Source organism: Theropithecus gelada, chromosome 9 (assembly GCF_003255815.1).
Source record: "Theropithecus gelada isolate Dixy chromosome 9, Tgel_1.0, whole genome shotgun sequence".
NCBI lineage: Eukaryota > Metazoa > Chordata > Mammalia > Primates > Cercopithecidae > Theropithecus > Theropithecus gelada.
In genome coordinates, this window is record NC_037677.1 from 822,103 (window position 1) to 831,009 (window position 8,907).

At 48.7% G+C, this 8,907-nt stretch overlaps 1 long non-coding RNA gene across 1 annotated transcript in view; it reads left to right on the forward strand.

Annotated features, from left to right (window-relative positions):
• The window catches only part of LOC112632182, a 16,303-nt gene extending 8,229 nt beyond the window's left edge, over window positions 1-8,074 (forward strand). Inside the window, exons 2-3 of the long non-coding RNA XR_003121273.1 lie at window positions 7,517-7,569; window positions 7,811-8,074. This is a non-coding gene — a long non-coding RNA (uncharacterized LOC112632182). The remainder of the gene's footprint in view (window positions 1-7,516; window positions 7,570-7,810) is intronic.
• Window positions 8,075-8,907: the final 833 nt, after the last annotated feature.

The window sequence follows — 8,907 nt, forward strand, 5'->3', positions numbered from 1 at the left end:
GAGGGATGGAGGGTGAGGGTGAGGGATGGAGGGTGAGGGATGGAGGGTGAGGGTGAGGGATGGAGGGTGGGGTGAGGGATGGAGGGTGAGGGTGAGGGATGGAGGGTGAGGGTGAGGGATGGAGGGTGAGGGATGGAGGGTGAGGGCTGGAGGGTAAGGGTGAGGGATGGAGGGTGAGGGTGAGGGATGGAGGGTGAGGGTGAGGGATGGAGGGTGGGGTGAGGCTGTGTAGGGTGCTTGGGTGGCTCAGAAGCGGGTCCAAGCCAACTTAAGAAGGAACCAGAAAACGATGACTAAGCCAGGGCCAGAGACACACCATCCACGAAAAGGAACACAGGAGGAAGAAGGAGGCAGTGAGTCAAGATTTACTATGAGGCAGGCCAGACGTGATAGCTCAAACCTGTAATCCTAGCATGTTGGGAGGCCAAGGCGGGTGGATCATCTGACATCAGGAGTTCGAGACCAGCCTGGCCAACATGGTGAAACCCCTATCTCTAGTAAAATACAAAAAAATTAGCTGAGCATGGTGGCAGGCACTTGTCGTCCCAGCTACTCGTGAGGCTGAGGCAGAAGAATTGCTTAAACCCAGGAGGCGGAGGTTGCTGTGAGCTAGATCATGCCATTGCACTCCAGCCTGGAAAACAAGAGCGAAACTCTGTCTCAAAAAAAACAGATTTACTATGAGGCAAGAGAAGCCCTTAGAAGGTTTTGCTGTGGAGTATCTCCAGCCACAAAAGCTACTCAAATAGAAACACAATAAGGAACTGACCGAGGCAAATTAGGTGGAAGTATTAAAATAAAGAATGGTGGTAATACATTTGAATACTTTGGGTATAAAAGAACGCATGAGCTTTTACAGATACTGAGTAGTATACATGAGTGAGTAAGTAAAAAATAGTAGCAATGAGGAAGGAAAAAAGAAAGCTCTTCTTTACGGTAAAATGCTGACTAATATATGAAGAAGAAATTTTTTTATTTTTATTTTTGGAGACAGGGTCTTGCTCTGTCACCCAGGCTGGAGTGCAGTGGCACAATCCCAGCTCACTGCAGTCTTGATCTCCTGGGCTCAAGTGATCTTCTCGCTTCAGCTTCCCAAGTAGCTAGGACTACAGGCATGCACCACCATGCCCAGCTAATTTTTGCATTTTTTGTAGAGACGAGGTTTCCTCATGTTGCTCAGGCTGATCTCGAACTCCTGGGCTGAAGCAGTCTGCTTACTTCGACCTCCCAGAATGCTGGGATTACAGATGTGAGCCACCGCACCTGGCCAGAATTATTTTAAAAATCATTATCTTGTAACCACTAGAATTCTGGCAGAAATCACAAATGAATGCTAAAATCACTGGGTGAAATTCTGTTAAGGATGTAGATTATGTACACCACCTCAAAGCTTATTAATTGCTTGTTGCTTATTAATTTCAAAGGGAAAGGAGTATTTTTACAGTGAACCAATATGTTAGACCCCATCTGAATCAAGTAATCAAAGTTAGCGTAACTAATAATGGTGGCCTGACCCCCTCCGCCCCACACCACTATGTGTCTGCCTCAGTTACATGGTATTCCAGCTAAAATTCGGCCGGGCGCAGTAGCTCACGCCTGTAATCCCAGCAGCACTATGGAAGGCTGAGGTGTGCTGATCATCACAAGGTCAGGAGATCGAGACCATCCTGGCTAACATGGTGAAATCCCATCTCTACTAAAACTAGAAAAAACTAGCTGGGCGGGGTGGCGGGCACCTGCAGTCCCAGCTACTCAGAAGGCTGAGGCAGGAGAATGGCGTGAACCCGGGAGGTGGAGCCTGCAGTGAGCAAAGATTGTGCAACTGCACTCCAGCCTGGGTGACAGAGCGAGACTCCGTCTCAAAAAAAAAAGAAAAAGAAAAAAATTCACAAACTTATCATGAGGAACAATCAGACAAACTGAAATTGAAGGATATTCTGCGAAACAAATGGCCCATAATCTTTAAAAATGCCAAGGTCATAAAAGACAGTGAACACTTGAGGAAGTTTTCCAAATTATGGGAGACTAAGGAGAGAACTCAAGCACGACATGGGCAATCCTAGATTAGCTCTGAGGTCAGAGTAAACATTTGCTGTGATTAACATTACTGGATTTTATTTTATTTTATTTTATTTTATTTTATTTATTTATTTTGAGATGGAGTCTTCTTGCTCCGTCTCCCAGGTTGGAGTGCAGCAGTGTGCGATCTCGGCTCACTGCAACCTCCACCTCCTGGGCTCAAGCGATTCTCGTGCCTCAGCCTCCCGAGCAGCTGGGACTACAGGCCCACACCACCATGCCTGGCTAACTTTTGTATTTTTAGTAGACAGGGTTTCTTCATGTTGTCCAGGCTGGTCTTGAACTCCTGGACTCAAGTGATCTGCCTGCCTCAGCCTCCCAAAGTGCTGGGATTACAGGTGTGAGCCACTACGGTCAGTTTGGGATTTGAGTATGGACTGTGTATCAGTCTTCTAACCAAGGCTAAATTTCTTGAATTGGTTCTTTTTTTTCTTTTTTTTTTTTTTTTTTTTTGAGACGGAGTCTCGCTCTGTTGCCCAGGCTGGAGTGCAGTAGTATGATCTGGGCTACAAGCTCTGTCTCCTGGGTTCACGCCATTCTCCTGCCTCAGCCTCCCGAGTAGCTGGGACTACAGACGCCTCCCACCACACCCAGCTAATTTTTGTATTTTTAGTAGAGACGGGGTTTCACCGTGTTAGCCAGGATGTTCTCGATCTCCTGACCTCGTGATCCACCTGCCTCGGCCTCCCAAAGTGCTGGGATTACAGGTGTGAGCCACCGCGCCCAGCCGAATTGGCTCATTGTTTTATGGCTATGTAAGAGAATGTCTTTTATCTTAGGAGATAGCAATGAATTATTTAGGGGTGAGGAGTTAAGATACCTTCAAGTTTCTCTCAAAAAGTTTAGTGAAATATACACACACATATGAATGTGTATGTCTGTATATATGTGTGTATATATACATCTCTCTGTCGCTCTCAGAGAACATGACGAAACCTTAATTGGTAAATCCAAGGGTAGGATATATAAGTGGTTGCAATTTGTCTGTAAACTTGTAATTCTTCGAAATAGAGTTATCTTGTGGAGACACATATTGCAGTTACTGATGAATAGAGAGTTACCTTGTAGAGACACATACTGCAGTTATTTATGAATGGCATAATATTATGCTTAGGATTTTCTTCTAAATAATCTAAAGAGGAAGCAGTTGGTAGAGACAGGTGAGAAACAATGGACAAGCTGGTGTGGCGAAAATTGTTGAAGCTGGGTGTGATGGATACAGGTGGGGTTCCTGATACTCTTCTCCCTGCTTTTTCATGTTTTAAATTCCCTATGGCAATAAAAACATAGTAATGAGATGGAGGATTTTAATTTGTCATAGACATTCCATGACGGTGTATGGCTCAAAAAGCAGTCAGAGAGGACTCCACCCTTCCTGGCTGCAGGAAAAGAGCTCTGAGTCTCCCAGCCTGGGAAGCCAGGGAGGCTGTAGTGGAGTTGAGTAAGGGGTCCCCCTCAGACGAGGAGGGTGCAGGCTTGTCGGGAGGAGATGGCACAGGAGGGAGCAGCCAGGGACGAAGGAACCACATGGGTGAGGCCTGTTAGGAGGTTTAGGGTCTGCAGGAACATGGAATTTTGGAAAGACCCTCTCTAGGGGGAGATGAGAAACTTTGCTGTGGTGTACTTTATAACTCTCTAGGGCTACAGCCTTTGCAGAAACCCACGTTAAAGACCCAGGCTGCCCTGAAACGGCTTCTTGAAGCTGGATGTGTGTTTCCTTCGTAACTAACACCACTCTGGCCTAAGATGTCTAGGGCTGCAGTTTATATTCATGTGATTTCTTGCAGAAATCTGCTGGGGTTTAACCTACATAGCGCCCGTCTGCACATAGGCATAACATTATCTTCTAGGCCTGAGAACCGTGTCACTTGCACCTTGATGACTTGCCTGGCCATCGCCCTCATAAAGAAGAGGAGTGAGTTGATGAGACATGAAGTTTGGTAAAGACTCCCCAGTTGGGGATTGGATGTGTCAGGAAGAGGCAGAGACCCAGACTTCATAAGCACCTGGAGAACTGGCAAAATGGACATGGTTTTTTTTTTTTTTTTTTTTTTTTGAGACAGAGTGTTGCTCTGTTGCCCAGGCTGGAGTGCAGTGATGCCATCTCGGCTCACTGCAACCTCCACCTCCAGGTTCAAGCGGTTCGAGTTGCCTCAGCCTTCCGAGTAGCTGGGATTACTGGCATGTGCCGCCACGCCTGGCTAATTTTTTTTTTTTTTTTTTTTTTGAGTCAGAGTTTCACTCTTGTTGCCCAGGCTGGAGTGCAATGGCATGATCTCGGCTCACCGCAACCTCCGCATCCTGGATTCAAGTGATTCTCCTGCCTCAGCCTCCCGAGTAGCTGGGATTACAGGCATGCGCCACCACGCCTGGCTAATTTTGTATTTTTAGTAGAGATGGGGTTTCTCCATATTGGTCCAGCTGGTCTCAAACTCCTGACCTCAGGTAATCCGCCTGCCTCGGCCTCCCAAAGTGCTGGGATTACAGGCGTGAGCCACTGCACCCGGCCTTAATTTTTGTATTTTTAGCAGAGATGGGGTTTCACCATGTTGGCCAGGCTAGTCTCAAACTCCTGACCTCAGGTGATCCTCCCACCTTGGCCTCCCAAAGTGCTTGGATTGCAGGCATGAGCCGCCACGCCTCACTAGTGGTGTTTTGTATTTTTAGTAGAAACAGCGTTTTGCCATGTTAGCCAGGCTCATCCTGAATGCCTGGTATTAAGTGATCAGCCTGCCTCAGCCTCCCAGAGTGCTGGCATTACAGGCGTGGGCCACTGCACCCGGCCTTGACTCAAGAAATGAGTGGTGGGGTGAAGTGGCTCACGTCTGTAACCTTTTTTTTTTTTTTTTTTTTTTTGAGACGGAGTCTCACTCTGTCACCAGGCTGGAGTGCAGTGGCATGATCTCCGCTCACTGCAACCTCCACCTCCCAGGTTCAAGTGATTCTCCTGCCTCAGCCCCCTGAGTAGCTGGGACTACAGGTGCCTGCCACCACGCCCAGCTGATTTTTGTATTTTTAGTAGAGATGGGGTTTCACCGTGTTAGCCAGGATGGTCTCAATCTCTTGACCTCATGATCCTCCCACCTCGGCCTCCCAAAGTGCTGGGATTACAGGTGTGAGCCACCGCGCCCATCCCACATCTGTAATCTTAACTCTTTGGGAGACCATTTGGTCACTGTGCAAGGTGATGAGGATACAAACTCCAAGGTAAAGTTTCAGCCTTCGGAGCATGCGATGAAGCAGGAGCTAAAACAACACATAAAACCAGGCTCATCGGCAGTGCAGCAGGGGCTGTGATGAAGGAGCACAAGGAAGGGGGGACCAGGTGTGTGCACCTGCCCAGAGGCCAGGTGTGTGTGTGTAAGGCACCTGCCCTGCCTGGGGGTGTGCCCGCGCACGTGGGGCACCTGACCAGGGTCTGGGTGTGCGTGTATGCGGGGCCTGGGGGGCCGGGGATGTGGCGGGGGTGGGGCGGGGCACCTGTCCAGAGGAGGCCCCAGTGTCTGAAGTGGGCATGAAGAGCCCAGCAGCATTAGACTAACAAGGACTGACAGGTTTCCCTCAATGGAAAGAAAGTTTTTGAAACAGAAAAACAGCATGGGCATTTGTGGGGTACATAAGAAAGAGATAGGCCGGGCGCGGTGGCTCAAGCCTGTAATCCCAGCACTCTGGGAGGCCGAGACGGGTGGATCACAAGGTCAGCAGATCGAGACCATCCTGGCTAACGGTGAAACCCCGTCTCCACTAAAAAATACAAAAAACTAGCCGGGCGAGGTGGCGGCGCCTGTAGTCCCAGCTACTCAGGAGGCTGAGGCAGGAGAATGGCGTGAACCCGGGAGGCGGAGCTTGCAGTGAGCCGAGATCCGGCCACTGCACTCCAGCCCGGGCGACAGAGCGAGACTCCGTCTCAAAAAAATAAAATAAAATAAAATAAAATAAAGAAAGAGATAAAACGGAACCATCTGGGCCAGAAGGCATGATGGGAGAAGTGGCAGGAGCCTGGGAGAGCCTAGGAGAGGTGTGAGCTAGGCTCATCCTGGGGTGGCCTGTCAACGCCAGACTGTGTCCGGGAGGCCACTGCGAGACTTTGAAAAGATGCTTCACATAGAAGTTACGGTATTCAGGTGACAGGCAGAGGTTGACCTAAACGCTGCAGAGATGTTAGGTGGAAAGCTGGAACTTAAAATCTTGATTTGGCAAAATCACAGGCTCAGCCGGAGAGGCGAGTGTTGGCCAGGACATAGGATCCACTTCCTCTAAGACTTACAGGAGCTCAGAGCCCTGGACTTCAGCCTTGTGGATGAGGAGGTCAGGTTGTTTGCTGAAGATGAGGGTGGGCTGGTAGGGTGGAGAAATGATGGGGTCTGTAAAAATGCTTGAGGCAGGTGCTTAGAGGAGGATGGACGTTGCCAGTGTCCACTTGTGTCCACTTCGCTGCCCACTCACACGTGCGGGTGCCAGGGACTCAGCCTGCTCTTCCTCCTCTTCAGAGCTGTCACCTGTTGTGTTCATGGAAGTCCTTCTCCAACCCCCATTTAAGACCAGCTAAGCAGGGAGAGTCCCGATTCCCCATGACCTTACTTTGTTTTTTTGGTTTGTTTGTTTGTTTTGATTTTTTTTTTTTTTTTGAGACAGAGTTTTGCTCTTGTCGCCCAGGCTGGAGTGCAGTGGCATGATCTCGGTTCACTGCAACCTCTGTTCCCAGGTTCAAGCGATTCTCCTTCCTCAGCCTCCCGAGTAGCTGAGATTACAGGTGCCTGCCACCACGCCTGGCTAATTTTTGTATTTTTGGTAGAGACGGGGTCTCCCCATGTTGGCCAGTCTGGTCTTGAACTCCTAACCTCAAGTGATCCGCCTGCCTCGGCCTCCCAAGTGCTGGGATTACAGGTGTGAGCCACTGCGCCCGGCCTGATATTTGTTTTTTAAGTGATTGCAATTCCGCCTGGTGTTCTGGTGATCTGGTGTTCCCTGCTCTGTTTACCAAAAGAGCAATGCTTTTGTTGTGCTGCATTGTTATTTCAGTTATTTATTTATTTGTCTTTTTTTTTTTTTTTGAGACAGGGCCTCAGCCTGTCACCTAGACTGGAGTGCAGTGGTGTGATCATAGCTCCCTGCAGCCTCTAACTCCTGGGCTCAAGCAATCCTCCCACCTCAGCCTCCTAAGTACCTGGGATAATAGGCTCAAACTAGCATGCATGGCTCAGTACATTTCTTTTTTAAATCTGAATTATGTATATCTTGAACTATACTGAGAGAAGTATACATTGGTGGAAATTGTGAGGTGCCACTGTTCAGAGACATTCAATCACATTCTCTACTGTTTGAAATTCCCCAACGTATCTATTTTTGCCTTAATTTATATTCCCTATGTTAAGAAGGGCATTTGAGCACATTTTCATGTTTGTTAGCTATTTCTATTTTTCCCTTGCCTGTTTAGATCTAGATTTATTACAAGAAGTTCATGATGGAGACAGCTCAGGAATGGAAGAGGTGAGAGATAATTCTGTCAAGGAATATGGGGGGTGTCGTAGGGAACAGGGAGATGAGGTCAGAGAAGGGACTGAAGCTGCCTGATTGTGTGACCTTCCCAGGAACCCACCCCCTCACTGGTTCCAGTACCAAATTCCATGTTCCTCCTCCCCACCAAGTTTTCTCTCTGGAGTCACATGCATTTCCCTAGAGTAATTTATTTTAACCAGAATCTTCTTTTACAAATGTCCTATTTGCACAGACTCAAGCCCAAAGACCAGAAGAGCCTCTGTCCTGGAAGTCGGTTCTGTTTCCAATGGAGCAACCTCTGCAAAGTGTACCACACGATGAGTTAACATATCTCACTTTTAAAAAGAAAAATACTGATATGCCACTGACATGGTTTGGATGTGCGTTCCCCCATCCCCACCCACAGTCCCATGCCGGGAGTGTCACTCATATTTAGCTCTGAATCAATGGGGAACCCATGCAGGAAGATCATAATAAACACGGAAAATTCTGATAATTTTGTGATTCCATGAGATAAGAAAAGAACTTCCCTCTCCTGGAAATCTCACTTTGAGGGGAGCCAGCTGACATGTCTTAGGCCTCCCTGCACCCCTGAGAGAGGCCCACATGGAGAGGAGCCCACAGCCAAGGAGGCCTCTTGGAAGCGGACCCTCCAGCCCCACTTGAGCTTTCAGATGATCACAGCCCAAGCTGACTTCTTCTTTTTTTTTTTTTTTGAGACAGTCTCACTCTGTCACCTAGGCTGGAGTGCAGTGGCATGGTCTCGGCTCACTGCAGCCTCCACCTCCTGGGTTCAAGAGATTCTCCTCCCTCGGCCTCCCAAGTAGCTGGGATTACAGGCACACTCCACCACCTCTGGATGATTTTTGTATTTTTAGTAGAAACAGGATTTCATCATGTTGCGCGGGCTGGTCTTGAACTCCTGACCTCAGATGATCTGCCTACCTCAGCCTCCCAAAGTGCTGGGATTACAGGCATGAGCCACCGCACCTGGCCTCACAAGTCCTTTCTGAAACCACAGATGGGCACTTTGCCTGCTGTGTGTTATTCTGGGACGTCACCAGCCTCCCTCCTCCTGTCACCGCCATCAGTCTGTGGGATGCACGTGGAGCCCCTTCACAGGACAGTAAGCATTTGAACATAGCAGGAGGATGACCTGGGGCCAGGGTGTGTTTTGTTTTGTTTCATTTTGTCTTTTCGAGACAGGGCCTCACTCTGTCACCCAGGTGGGAGTGCAGTGGTGCGATCATGGCTCACTGCAGCCTCAACCTCCTGGGCCCAGATGATCCTCCCACCTCATCCTTTTGAGTAGCTGGGACCACAGGCATG